At 44.8% G+C, this 14,954-nt stretch overlaps 1 long non-coding RNA gene across 1 annotated transcript in view; it reads left to right on the top strand.

The window, feature by feature from the left end:
* The window catches only part of LOC121044769 (uncharacterized), a 55,538-nt gene extending 40,851 nt beyond the window's left edge, over nucleotides 1-14,687 (top strand). Inside the window, exon 3 of the long non-coding RNA XR_005797475.1 lies at nucleotides 14,503-14,687. This is a non-coding gene — a long non-coding RNA (uncharacterized LOC121044769). The remainder of the gene's footprint in view (nucleotides 1-14,502) is intronic.
* Nucleotides 14,688-14,954: the final 267 nt, after the last annotated feature.

Below are 14,954 nucleotides of genomic sequence, written 5' to 3'. Positions count from 1 at the left end.
TTCTTCTAGTACCCCACCCTCCCAACCCCCCAGTACAGATCACTCCAGAAGTTCCAGGCCCGGGAACAGATATCTTATTTTCAGGTATCTTTTTTTTGGCTCTAAGTCAAAGAGTCACAAAAGAGCCTGAAATTTTTGGAGTTCTTGCTCTTGGAGTTCTGTGTATATACTTGTGTGTGAGGGTTTGTGCATGTGCATTTGTGTTAATGCATGTGTATTTGCACACATGCATATATTCATGGGGAGTTATGGAAGGTAAGAGTGTGAACAGAACACTATGTAACGTCTTGATAAATCATTTTGCCACACTCGTGTTACAGATAGGAAGCAGACTCAGAGCAACTCACACAAGGTTAAGCACTTTTAAGTGGCAGGGATAATTTTGAATTCTGATTTCTCTAGCCCCCAAATTTATTCTAATCTCCTCAGACTTGACCCCAGGTAGATTTCATAGTAAATAGAAGGACTGGACACTTCAGGCAAACTTTCCCAGATACTCACTTTGGAAACTTCTAAGGAAAATGCCAAATTGCCCGATTTTTTTTCTTCCTTTTCAGACTGCATTGGAAGGTCCTAAGAAGATAGTAATATAAAGACCATGAGGTGGCCAGGATTAGTAGCCTGAAGAGAGTTTAGGAAAGTTTAGGATGTGGTTTTGATTTGTTTCCTTCTAAGAAGCACTGTGTTAGGGTTTTTGGTTTTAAACAACAGAAACCCATTCTGCCTACTATATGCCAATGAGGAATTTATTGGGAGGATCTGGAGTCAGTCACAGATTCCAAGGGAAGTGGACATACCAGACCTTAGAAAGAGCAGGTCTGGGCCTCTGAGGAGAAAGGTCTGGAGCCCAGTCTTTTTGTTGGGTTTACTATGCTCCAGTTTCAGTCTGTTCTTGAATTCCATGCTTGGAACTTTCCTAGAGGATCTCATTGACCTGATACGGGTCATGGAGCCACACCCAAGTGCTGAAAGGTTAAGGGCCCTTGACTGGCAGCCCCATGGAGAGGAGGCAAAGTGGGAGTGGGGGTAGCCTTCTTTGCCCAGTGTCACCCAGCAAATCTGGGCGGAGCGGGGATCACAACCCGGACCTTCCAGCTCCAAACTGGGCGGCCTCTCCTTTGGTATGATTACCATGCTTTCCATTCCAAGCGAGTTCAAATTAGAAGCTACATTACATAGTTTACTGGGGGTATTTTTAGGTGCTACGCACTTTTTAAAGGGTTTTTTAAAAACAACCATATCCAAACAGTCAAGAAGAAAAATTACAAACATTGTGGGAAGTGATTAGCATTCCCCAACCGAGATCGGACATCCTGCAAAACCGTGTTGTGTGTGTGGCTGATCTGCTTCCCGATTAAGAAGTGAGTGAAACCTGGAGGCCTTTCCTCCCTGGTTCCCAAACTTGGCTTCACATCAGAGTCCACTGTGGATTCTGATCAGTGCTGGCTTTGGAGTGTTTGACCTGGGCTGGATCCCAGCTTTGCCTCCACCCGGTTGTGTGACTACGTGAAGGTCACTCGAGCTCTCCAAGTCGCCAGTTTCTTCATCTGCAAAATGGTGACAAAATTTTACCCTGGACTTCATGAAACTTTTGGGGGAATAAGACAGAATCTTTTGTGGGCGGTGTGTTGATCACCGTGGCTTGGCACCTGGTAAGTGCTCAGAAATATTCCTGGCACAGTCCCCTGGATTCTCCTTCCTTTTGTGTGGCTCTTTAGGCTTTCCATCCACGGCTTGCACATACACTCCCCCTCAGTCGTCAGCAGCTCAGCGAGATCTGCTACAAAAGTCAGAATCCCCTGAGACCGCAAAGTAGGCTCTTTCACGAAAGCCAAATTTCAGGAGCAAATTGGAATTGATCTCCTCTTGGAAATGAAAAGTATTTGATCCAGAAGGCTCACTATTATATTTAAATCAAACAGTGTTTAAAAGAGCAGCAGGAAAGGCTGGCAAAAGCAGAGCAAATTGCTTTCCCCTTTGAAGGCCATCACTCCCTGTGAGTGGGAAACCATCGGTCACTAGGGATCCCGCTACTTTCTTGTTCCTCTTCGTAAATGAAGAGGCTGCAAAGCCAGGGGTCAAGGAAGAACCAGAGCAGAAAGACGGTTCGTTTTCTCCTTCCTCCTACCTATTCGCTAAGAGCCTCCCCCTGGTGCTGTCCGTGCAAGAAGGATGGACAGGCACGTGGTGGGCAAGAAAGATACCCATGGAACAATTCACAGCCAGCCCTTGGGGAAACCTGACAGTTGATGTCAAACTTCTTGCAATCCCGGGAGGGATCTGTTCCTAAGAAAACGGGTCCTGATGAGTAAGCGAGCAAGGTTCTGGTTGAATGTGTGTGCAGACGGAATAGTGGGTGAATCACACCTGAGGTTTGTGAGAAAGGTGACACTCTGTGAGCAGGTGCTCGTTTTGTCCAAGTTGTCCTGCGGCGAGGTAAAACACGTAACGTTCATTTCTATTCATCTTCCGTCGCTACCAACAGTGATCTTGGCTTCCCAGTTTTCTCCCCCCCCCGCCCCCCCTTAAATCAACTGTCACTTTGAGGAGAGGGAAGATAAAATCCCAAATTCCGTTCAGTGCCTGAGAGGGCGTTGGAAACACATACTGGCTTTGGAGACGTATGCATATTGGAAACATACACGTAGTGGAAACACATACTGTGTGTTGGTGGGCTCTGTGAAAGGGTTGAACTTGGGGGTTGAGGTCCTGGCAACAGAACTGGTAGGACAAGCCTTAAGTAAGGTCTGTAAAGAGTCCTACGTCATCCTAGGTGGTTAGGTTCTACACCAAAGGGGAAACGATTGCCGCTAGATATTCTTCGAAGTTAAAAAGGAAGGCAGTTGACAAGAATGGATTTGAGGAAACCAGGATTTTTAGTCTCTTGCTCCGGTTCCCGATCACTGTAGAGTCTGATGCCTCGCTGCCCGACAAAATAGTGGTATAAACACCTCCCGCCATTTTATTATGCTTACGGGCTCTGGGGGTCAGGGAGTCGGGGGGAGCTTGCTCCTGCGTCACAGTGTCTGGGACTTCGGGTGGGAATACAAAAGCTTGAAGGGACTGGTAGCTGTGGCTGGATTCATGTCAAGGCTGGCTCCTGCCTCCGTCGGGAGGGTAACACTAGCCACTGTGCTGGGGTCACTGTGGGGCTGTTCGCAGGAACATCTCATCTAGCTTTTCCATGCAGGCTCCCTGCTTCCTCACAGCGTGACGACTGGGTTCCAAGAGGACCAGGCAGAAGACGGGACCCTTTTGAGGACCTAGCAAGTCACGCGGGGTCATATCCTCAGAAGGCCTGGCTGACCTGCTGCCAGCTTCTCTCTGACCTCGTCTCCTACACTCTGACCTCTGCTTTTTGAGCCCCAGGCACACCAGTCTCCTTTCTGTTCTCCACCACCTGGAGCTCCTTCTCGCTTGGGAGCCTTCAAACATGCTTCTGCCTGGTATATTCTTCCCTTCCTCGTATGGTTCCTCCCAAAGGGAGGAGCGGGAGCAGGATTATTTTCTGTTTTAAACTTCTTGGCCCTGTTTCTGCAAGCTGTCAGATGTGCACGGAGCAAAAGGCAGCCAAGCATGTATGTTGTGCCTTGTTCACACCCTCTGCCTGGGAGTCACTGACCCTGACAGTGGGGGTACCGGGAATGTTAACATTCCAAGTAATGGAACTTCCTTTATACCCTAAGTGAGAGTCACGGGCCCTGGCAGCCTTCGTGTCACCAGACGCTGGCCGTCTGCTTCTGACGTGACAGGTGACAAGGCTCAAGGGCAGTTCTTCTTTTCAGATAGGCCACTGCCACTGCCACTCCAATCCCCCCACCCCTGCAGGTGACTGCCTCCTCATAGTAGGGACAGAGCGGTTTATTATAAGGAAGTGAAGTTATCTCTGAGGGACACCCGGGGCCAGAGAGCAGGCCAATTGAAGGGACTTTTCCTGGAACTAATATGAGTCTACTATTTTAAACATATAAATCCTTCCCTCAAGTGGCAACCTCAATACTGACAATTACGTCTTCTCAAAAAAACAAAACAAAACAAACACTTTCTTATAATCCAGGGATTGGTGAACATCTTTTCCAAAGGTTGAGATAACAAATATTCAGGTTTTGCCGATCCTACGGTCTTTCGTTGCAATGAATGACTCAAACCTGCATCAACAAATGGGTGCGGCCATGTTCCCATGAAACTATTTATGGACACTGAAATTTACATTTGGTACAATTTTCGTACCTCACAAACTACCTTTCTTCTTTTGATTTCTTTTAGCCTTTGAAAAGTCAAAAACCAGTCTTATCCCATAAACTGTACAAAAGTAAGCATCAGGGCCAGATTGGTCCCCTGGCCCTACAATTTAACCCATGACTCTGGAATCTCAGTTCCCTGTCATTTACAGTGTGATCATCAGGTCAAGTAATTTTCCAGGGACAAACACTGGTCTGATAGCAGTGTTTATCCAGTATCTATACCTGTGCTGTACTCCTCTCTGCTTTGGTAACTATTACCCCTTCTTTAAATCTCAACTAGCTACTTCTATTTTTAATTTTTTGAGGACACTCCAGGTTGTTTTCCATGATGTCTATGCCAAATTATAATCCCACCAACATGTGGAAGGGTTCCCTTTTCTCTGCGTTCTCTCCAACACTTGTTTCTTTTTTTTTTTCAATATATGAAATTTATTGTCAAATTGGTTTCCATACAACACCCAGTGCTCATCCCAAATCCAAGACTTGTTTCTTGTGTTGATTTCAGCCATTCTGACAGGTGGGGGGTGATATCTCATTTGGTTTTGATTTGCATCTCCCTGACTGAGCATGTCTGCATGTGTCTGCTGGCCATTCGTATGTCTTTTTGGGGGAATTGTCTATTCATTTCCTCTGCCCATTTTTAAATCAGGCTGTTTGTTTTCTTGCTATTGAGTTGTTGGATTCCCCTATCCACTTCGGCTATCAACTCGTGTTCAGATTTATAGTTTGCAATTACTTTCTCCCGTCTAGAAGTTGTCATTTCATTTTGCTAGTGGTTTCCTTTTCTTTGTGGAAGCTTTTTAGTTTGATGTAGTCCCACGTGTTTATTTTTGCCTGTGTTTTCAGAGTCATAGCCAAAAAAACCAAAAACAAAAACCGAAAAAAAAACCATTGCCTGGAACAAGACCAGAAATGTTTTCTTCTAGGAGTTTTATGATTTCAGGTCTTGCATTTAAGACTTTAATCCATTTTGAGTTGATTTTTGTGTTTTGTGAGTGTATAAGATAAGGGTCCAACTTCTTTCTTTCGTATGTGGCTATGTTTTAACCATAAAAAAAAAAAAAAAAAAAGGAAATCTTGCCATTTGTAACAACATGGATGGAGCTGGAGAATATTATGCTAAGCAAAATAAGCCAGACACAGAAAGCCAAATGCTGTATAATTTCATTTACATGCGGAATCTAGAATAATCAAACTCCTAGAAGCACGGGATAGAATGGTGGTAGTTCAGGGATGGTGTAAGGGGGAGAAACGCAGAGGCGATAGTTAGAGGGTACAAAGTTTTATTTATGCAAGATAAACAAGTTTTAGAGATCTACTATGCGACATCGTGCCTACAGCTAACAATGTAGTATACTATATATTTAAAATTTGCTGAGAGCACAGATACTATGTCAAGTGCTCTTACACACACACACACACACACACACACACACACACACAGACACACACTATAATAACAACAACAATAATAATAAAGAGAGAACGAGGAAACTTTGGGAGGTGATGGACATGTCTATTATCTAAATGGTGGTGATTGTCTCACAGATATAGGTTTATCACCAAATTCGTCGAGTTATACATATTAAATATGCATAGCTTTTTACATGTCAATCATACCTCAATACAGTGGTTTCTAAAAAAGCTCAGTTTGAATTTCAATCATTACAAAAGCCCTTTAAGAACCTTAATTGGAATTAAAGGACGCTTTCTCATAAGTTCTTGTGTTTCTTGGCGCTTATAGCTTGTGTTTATGTCTTTCTTTGTATGATCATGTAATTACCATCCACCTCTCTTATAAGACTGTAAACATCAAGAGATCAGCAACCAAATCTGTGTCATTATCCATTGTATCCTAAGCTCTAGCAAAGTGCCTAACACCTAGCAGGGACTCTGTAAATATTTGATGAAGGAATGAAATCTAGTTTCCTTTTGTCTATTTCTGCTCCTGCTCTGAAGAAAAGCAGAGCCCCTTAAAAAATGGCACTTAAAGCAATCAGCTTAACTGTGGAGTCTATAGGATAACTTCTTGCTTGGGTTTTCAAATGGAGGCAGCTAGGGGCGCCTGGGTGGCTTGGTTGGTTAAGTGTCTGACTCTTGGCTTCAGATCAGGTCATGATCTCACGGTTTGTGAGTTCGAGCCCCACGTCAGGCTCCCCGTTGGTGTGCAGAGCCTTCTTGGGATTCTGTCTCCTTCCCTCTCCGTCCCTCTCCCACTCGTGCTGTCTGTCTCTTTCAAAATAAAGAAATAAACTTAAAAAATGGAGGCAGCTAAATCTGAACTCAAAACTCAAATGTGGAGAAGAGTTACAATAGACCATTCCTTCCACGTTCTGAAAGCTTCACCTTTAGACATCCAACTTTTCTTGCTCAGAGTTCCCTATTCCGTGTGATTTACTACAATTGTAGTTATGCATTTATTTGGGTAATCATTTGATTACTGTCTGTCTTCAGTCATGGAGGCACTATGTACACTCTGTCTAAAAATTGTCAAAATAAGGAGACTTTTAAGACAAACACAGAACTAGGAAATTGCATTAGATAAGACAAATGAGCTGGAAAATGAGTCCACTAGGCACATTTATCTGGAGCATAGTTTTGGGCCAGCATTATTTTTCAGATCTTAATTTTGCCTCGTTCTTGCACTGTCAGATTAATGCAATGGTATCCGATGCTCCGACAGGGATTTAGGACACATTTAACATATTGTTTAAGGGTAATGCTAGAGCAAGGCTGAGAATTTTTCATTCGTTCAACAAATACTTACTGAGAAACGCAAGATCAGAAAAACACGGTCCTGGCCTTAAAGAAGCACAGTGCGGAAGATGCATGCCAACTTCCCTTGCCCATTCCTACCGCATCCTTGGTTTGCTCTTGCTTCTGCAAATTAGCATTCAGTTTAGGTCAACTCTGGATTAATCCAAGGTGCCCGTGACCAACAAGGAAGTTTGCACTGGTTTCTGGCCTTTCTTTGCGCCTGAGAGGTTAGCGTGAGTGGGGGGGGGGGGGGGATGTCAGGGTCTGCGATTCCCCCACAGCCTGAGGCTCCCCTCTCTCTGTCCCTGTGTGGAATGAGATCTGACTACAGCTCCACGGAGGAACCCCCTGCCAGCGAGGGAAGGAAATCTGAAGGGCACCAGACGGCAGGTCAGAAACCTTGGTTTCATCTTGGCTCAGTCGCAAACTCACCAACACGGCCTTAGGCAAATTACTTTTCTCCCTCTGTACCTTCGTTTCCTATAAGGAAAAGAAAATGAAAAATTGGGTAAGGATGTTTCAGGTCTTTTTCAGGCTTGAGTTCTCACTTTCTACCCATCACTGTGTGTCTGTAGTGGAGAAACCACAACAAACACTGAGATCTGTGGTTTTTGGTTTAATAACCAGCTGGTTTTGTTAAACTTAAATGTTTCATATTTAAAAAACAAAACAAAACAAAACAAAACAAAAAACCCAACTTCAACCCCTGTATCAGTTGCCTGGCTGAAAACAGATTAAGATTACCAGGTTCTAAGGTGTGAAATCTTTCAGCAAGGGGAAGGCTTCCCCTCGGTTTTGAGGATGCTTTTGTGGGGGACTCCTTTTGGATGAGACCCGGTCTGACAACAGGCGGAGGGAAAGGGCTTTGATAGCTCAGAATAGTTAACATTTATGGCGCATCTGTTAGATGGCAGGCAATGTCCTAATTGCTTTGCACGTATTACCCCATTTAATCCTCTCTGCAACAGGATGTCATTCAAACAAAAAATTAAAAGAGTTCTCTTCCAAAAGGCCAGCAAGGAGCAGGATGCTTAGCATCAGGATGAAAGTGTTAAGGGAGCAATTAAGAATGCATTTTTATGAGCGCGTAGCTCTGCAGTGAAATGCTGGTGTTTATGTCATTCACCAAAGACTTTCTAAGCAGCCTTCCTGGTCCCTAGGAAAGCCACTAACTATTATTCCCTGCCTGTCATTGCAGCCTGAATCCCATGGTTGATTACAAAAGATAATGGAGAGGAAGGAGGTGGGCCTGTAAAAGAGAGAAAGGCTTGAACAGGTAGGTAGAAAGGGATTTGTGTGTGGTCTAGATTTATTAGCCCAGGGGATGGTGCGTATAGTTGTAAGACGGTGAGCGGCTTGGAAGGGTGAGTTCAGGAAAATTAATGGAAGGATTTTATTCCGTGATGAAGACACTGTTTTTGTTTGCAAGGGATTTAGGAGCCAGATTATGAGTGGTTGAAAGTGCCAACTCTAAGCCAATGCAGGAAGTGCCAGAGACAACAAAGCAGGGGAGGTAGGAGGCAGGACTCACTGGAGGGAGAAGGAGGTCGCTTCAGGGTGAGGAAGGGAGCAGGCGGGGGAGGGAGACAGGGACACAGAGGGAGCATCCACACTCCCTTTAGCTGTTCTACTCTGGGCTTTCACCGTTTCCTCAAGATCAATGTTTCTCATCTCAAAAACAAACAAACAAACAAACAAAGTTCGTTCCCATTTTATTATAAACACTGACTTTGTCCTAGAATAAAATGGACCTGAGCTTGTTTTAATTCTACCGTAGAATCAAAATAGCTTCCCTCCAGTTTTTTCCACCCCGTTAAAAAGCAGAACCCAGTTGGGGGAACCTGGGTGGCTCCATGGGTTAAGCGTCTGACTTTGGCTCCGGTCATGATCTCGAGGTCTGTGAGTTCGAGCCCCACGTTGGGCTCTGTGCCGACAGCTCGGAGCCTAGAGTCTGCTTTGGATTCTGTGTCTCCCTCTCTCTCTGTCCCTCTCCCACCCCCCACTCCTGCTCTTGCTCTCTTTCTCTCTCTCAAAAATAAATAAACATTAAAAAAAAAAAAAGCAGGGGGGCCTGCATGGCTGAGTCGTTTGAGCGTCCGACTTCAGCTCAGGTCATGATCTCATAGTCCGTGAGTTCGAGCCCCACATCGGGCTCTGTGCCGACAGCTCGGAGCCTGGAGCCTGCTTCAGATTCTGTGTCTCCCCCTCTCTGCCCCTTTCCTGCTCATGCTCTGTCTCTCTCTGTCTCTCAAAAATGAATAAGCATTAAAAAAAATTTTTTTTAATTAAAAGAAAAGCAGAACCCAGTTGTTCACAGCTGCCTATCCTTGATTCTTTCCCTGACTTCCCACAAAACAAAATGTTTTGAGTCCTTACCATGTGTAGACTTTGTTCCATACTGTGGTGAATCTCATGGGAGCTCCATGCCGTTCTAGCATAAGGGGGTCAGATAATGAACAAAATAAAAAATGAAATGACACAACATGATAGAAGGTGGAAAGTGCCAAGAGACGCAATAAGGCAGGAAGGGTCATAAGGGAAGCTGCAGGTGGCAGGGGGCATGCAGTTTTAAAGAATATGGTCATGGAGGGCTTTGTTGAGACGGTTGAGCAAAGAGAAGAAAAGCTGAGAGGGTGAACTGTGAGGACGTCCGAACATCCTGGGGGAAATCATTTCAGGCAGAAGAGCCGAATGCATGGCTTGTATTTTCAAGGAACAGCAAAGAGGTCAGCGTGGACGAGCAGGACATGAGAACAGAGCTGTGGGGGAAGGGGCAGACTCCGCAAGAGCTTTGCTGACACTCCGAGGGATAAGAGGAGCCATCAAAGGGTTTTGAGCAGAGAAAGGACACAAGAAGTCTTGAAGGGCCTACTTGCAAGAGATTCGTCAAGGGCATCCAACTTCTTCCTGTCTCACTTCCATCATCCTTGTCTGAAACACCACCGGGGCGCCTGGGTGGCTCAGTCGGTTAAGTGTCCAGCTCTTGGTTTCGGCTCAGGTCACGACCTCATGGTTCGTGGGTTCGAGCCCCGCATCCGGCTCCTTGCTGTCAGTGCAGGGCCTGTAGGATTCTCTCTGGCCCTCCCCCGCTTGCACTGCCTCTCAAAATAAATATAAACATTAAAAAAAAATTAAAACACCAGCATTTCTTGCGAACTTCTGGGAACCCTCAGACCTGGCTTCCACAGTTTTGTACTTACCCTCTCAAAACTGTTCTGTAGGCAGCAACCACAATGATCAATAAAACGTATTACCAACACGCCCTTGCTTAGGCTTTGATGACTTCTCGTTGCGCTTTGAACAAAACCTAAATTCCTCTCAACCTGTCCAACTCTGCTACAGCCACACAAGCCTTCTCTCCGTCCCTCAAACCCCCAACTCTCTCTGCCTCAGGCTCTTTGCACCTGCTCATCCCAACTGTCCCTCCATTACTCTCCATCGGAGTACCTTGTTCGTTCCTGAAGGTCACCTGCACAGTTGGTGAGGCTGTATTTATTCGTTTGCTTACTTTTTAAGTCATCTGTTTCTTCTGCTAGACTGTGAACTCTGTGAGGGAAGGACTCCTCTGCGTCTCTCAGTCATGGTCGTCTGGCATGTTGCTGTTGGCACTCAGTGAGAAATGACTGAGTGAATAAAAGGAAGGGAGAGGGTCATAGACACATCCAGACTGTGGAATGACACGTATTCATTTCTTAGTCAGTCTGGGCTGCTGTGACAGAATACTATAGACTAGTATTCTTCAACAGCAACCATTGGTTTCTCACGATTCTGGAGGCTGGGGCATCCAAGGTCAAGGTGCTGGCAGATCTGGTATCTGGTGAGCGTCTTCTTCCTAGGTTTCAGACTACCATCTTCTCATTGATCCTCATGCTGCTGAAAGAGAAATCATCTTTCTCGTGTCTTCTTATAAGGCCGCAAGTCCCCTTCATAACGGCTTCACCCTCACGACCTAACTATCTCCCTAAAGGCCCCATTCCCCGATACCATCACATCGGGGGTTAGGATTTCCACATGTGCATGTGAGGGGGCCATGAACATTCAGTCCGTAATGATATACACATGAATTGTACTATTAGGACAGAGGAAGTAAGCTTTGTGAGCAACAAGAGTCATCATTGGGGCGCCTGGGTGGCGCAGTCGGTTAAGCGTCCGACTTCAGCCAGGTCACGATCTCGCGGTCCGTGAGTTCGAGCCCCACGTCGGGCTCTGTGCTGACGGCTCAGAGCCTGGAGCCTGTTTCCGATTCTGTGTCTCCCTCTCTCTCTGGCCCTCGCCCATTCATGCTCTGTCTCTCTCTGTCTCAAAAATAAATAAAACGTTAAAAAAAAAAGAGCCATCATTTTATAAACTGTGCTAAACATTCTCCTAAAGGAAAGAAAGGGCAGCAGGTATAATGTGAACACTTGAAGAAGTGACATCCTTTTACTTTGTCAAGTGATATTTTTAGTGTATTCATTTCTCCTCTAATTGCTGCTGCATTTATTTCGGTTTCCATGGGAACCTAGAGAGGGACTTCCCTATTTTCCCCTCCTCTTTGGGCTCCAGCAAAGAAAAATGGACCGGGAGGGAGTTTTCAAGAGCTGCTCCAAAATTCCTGGTTCATCAGGTGGCTGAGGGTGACACACCCTTGTTGGGACTTGCTCAGGACCAGAGGCTGTGCCAGGCAGTGAGGGAAAGGAAGAGAATGAGACCTAGTGATTACCAGGGAGGAGAAGGGGCCGCTAAATGAATCCTTTCAATACAGTGTGGTGAGTGATGTGATGCTTTTGTGCAAGGGGTTTTGTGTTTAAAGAGAGAGGTCAAGGAAGCTTTCGGAGAGACAATGCCTAAATTGTGTTCGAAAATTGTCCTGGAGTTAGCCCAACAAAGGGTGAGAGGAAAGAGTGGGAGGAAATCTCTCATCAGTGGCCAATTATTTTCCTGGTTCAATTCGAAAGCATGAAGAATGGTTGGAATGCACGAGGAAAAGATGAGAAAGACATTAAAACCCCAGGAAAGTAAAAACGACAGTCTTCCCATCACTGATGTCCACGTACAAAGGATGGGCGTGGGTCTAGGCAAAGAAAATTCTGAACTACCTAAGAAAAGGAAATTCCTAAACATTTGTGGTCTTGGGTTTTCCCAGGTGAAAGGGGTCAAATTGCCACCGTTGGGATATATTCAGTCATCTCGTATGAGACACTACCTTAGAGTATGCAGGGCATCAGAGCAGGTGTATCAATCTGAAAAGGCGTAAGCCTGACCACGGGATGGTTAGATTGTAACCAATAGGAGTGCTGAGAATGTCTCTGCCCACTTGGTTGGTCTAGGACTGGTGTTTCATCACAACAGGACCAGCCGTCTACAACCGTCTAAAAATAAAGCAAATCTTTTGTAGATGTGTCTCAACAACATGAACGAGAAACGTAATCCCTAGGGACCTTCAAATTCCCTCTTTTCTTGCTTTCTCCCTGCCCCTTGTCAAACTGCAGGTGCCCCCCGCCCCGACCTCTCTCTGCCTAAATCTTTATGTGCTTTTTGTTACCCTCACCCATGTCATTTCCTCTTGATCCTGCACCCTGTGATCCCAAGAATGATAATGTTGATCTCTCTTCCAGGGAGAGGACCCTCAAGAGCTCGAAATTTTCATTTTGTCACACGCTCATTAATACGATCTGCAAACATTCAATTCTACTATAGACGCAGAATCCTAAAATGTGTGAAGGAAAGCGGGGATCTTAGTACAATGCTCTTACTTTACAGATGAGAGTTCTGAGGTTCATAGAGTGGAGGCTGGAGAAGCTCTCAGGGCCAGAAACCCTGAGACAGTTGAGACCATGTGTTCATATTTTGATAGCTAAACTCCCTTGAATGAGGCTCAAAACTTATATTCCTTCCACTAAATTCCCATCCCCAGAAGATTCTATTGTGGCTCAGTGGGATCACAGTGCTACCTTAAAGATTCTCCTCATGAAGCCAGAATACGGTTTTTCTCATTTCTATTTTTATGTTTGAATATGGTAACAACATTTCAAAAAAATTGCCTTCCTTGATGGCATTTTTATTAATTTTTTCCCCCAGCTACCCAGAATAATTAAATGCATAACATAAAGCAAGATGTATAGAATCACCCAAATGCTTATTCTTGGTTATGATCTGCCAAATTAAAAACGTGCCTTGAGCAAAGTAAAATCTGCAGGGAGAGAATTTAGAACAAACAACAATAATAACAAGACACTGGCAGTGAGGCTAGAGGCTTGAGTGTCCCTCCTCACTCAAGTCGGCAACACTCCTGTGAGTGAGGTACCTCGACGTTTTCATTTTACAGGTGACTGAAGATTTGGAGAGGTTCGGTTCCAGGTCAGATGGTAGAACCAGCATCGAAGCCCAGGTCTGGGATAATTCAGGTCTGAGCTCTTCATCTTGCCATCTTACTCATCAAAAGACTAAATACATCGATTCAAAGGTGGAACCATTTTACATCCTCATTCTCGCTATCTAGACGTCACGGGTGGATGCAACGAGAAGAGGCAGCTGCCACTGCAGAGCAGCCCTGCAGAGGATTTAATTTCAGTGGACTGCTTCCTATGGGCTGTGAGAAAGCTCATTCGACAGGCTGGCTGGGATAGATCAACCGAAGTATCACAGGGGACAGTTCCGATACTTTAACAATTCCTGCCCTGCAATTCTAGCTGCCGTCATAGAGCGCAAGTGGGGGGGGGGGGGGCAGAGAGAGAGGGAGACACAAAATCCAAAGCAGGTTTCAGGCTCTGAGCTGTCATTACAGACCTTGACGCGGGGCTTGAACCCAGGAACCGTGAGATCAGGACCTGAGCCGAAGTCGGATGCTTAACCGACTGAACCACCCAGGCACCCTTCTTTTTGGATTCTTGGATCAATAGCTAAGTCAGTCTTTCCTTATCAGGTCTCATGGCCCCTCTGGTCAAACACGGACAGGTAGACAGACAAACACACACACACACGCACACACACACACACACCATGATCTTCCTCTTTTGCTTCACAATTCATTGTCAGTGGCTCTCTGGTTCAAGTACTAACATAAAACTATGTTTACATACGTCTAATGATTATTACCATTTTGCTTGTTCATTAACTTTTAATTATTGTTATGAGAAATAATAACAATAACCATTAAGTCACCGGGCTTTAGTCAGGATCCTAAGCATTGCGTAATTTCTCTTGCTCTCTCATAAGCCCATGGGAAAATCCATGTAATCATAGCAATCGTTCATTTAAGGGAATGTATTTTCCTATAACTCCTTTGTGGATATACTGGCTTAAGCCAGCGGATGGTCCCCTAGGAAAAGCTGCAGGCTTGGTGGTGGCCATCCATGCTCGTGGTATTAATGATGCCAATAGGTCTTTCATTTCCATTTTTAGCCCAGTTTCTCACCCAAGGTCTCAATGCTTAACTTTTAAGTGCTTTGGAGACATTACTTTTTCCATGGCCTTCAGTCAAAGCAAATGAAGTTTAAAACTAAACTCATTGTTATTCTAGGACTATGCGCCACATGGCTATACTGGTCAACGTGTGTCAACAGGGTCAACACTGGCTCAACATGGCGGTCAACAGCTACACTGAGTACACGAAATGCAACCAGTTTGAATTGACGTATACTGTAAGTATAACACTTGAACTTCGAAGAGTGAGTACAAGAGGGAAAAATAGCTCATTAATGATTTTTATATTGATTCCGCGCTAGAATGAGAACATGTTGTATGCAATAATTAAATAAAACATATGATTAACATGGATTTCACCTGTTTTTAATTTTTAAAATGTGGCTCTTAGAAAATTTAAAATTACGTATGTGACTTGGCTATTTCTATTGGACGGTTCTGTGCTGAAAGATCAAACGGGGCCTGGCACTTACATGTGTTATCTCATATCCAGTCTTTACTGCAATCCTACGCATTAGGTAAAATGGGTTATGCCCATTTTTGAGATGA

The sequence above is a fragment of the Herpailurus yagouaroundi genome, unplaced genomic scaffold (genome assembly GCF_014898765.1).
Source record: "Herpailurus yagouaroundi ecotype Mexico unplaced genomic scaffold, PumYag 29, whole genome shotgun sequence".
NCBI classification, from domain to species: domain Eukaryota; kingdom Metazoa; phylum Chordata; class Mammalia; order Carnivora; family Felidae; genus Herpailurus; species Herpailurus yagouaroundi.
Note: the sequence above shows the minus strand (reverse complement) of the source record. Positions and strands in the feature narration are given on the sequence as shown.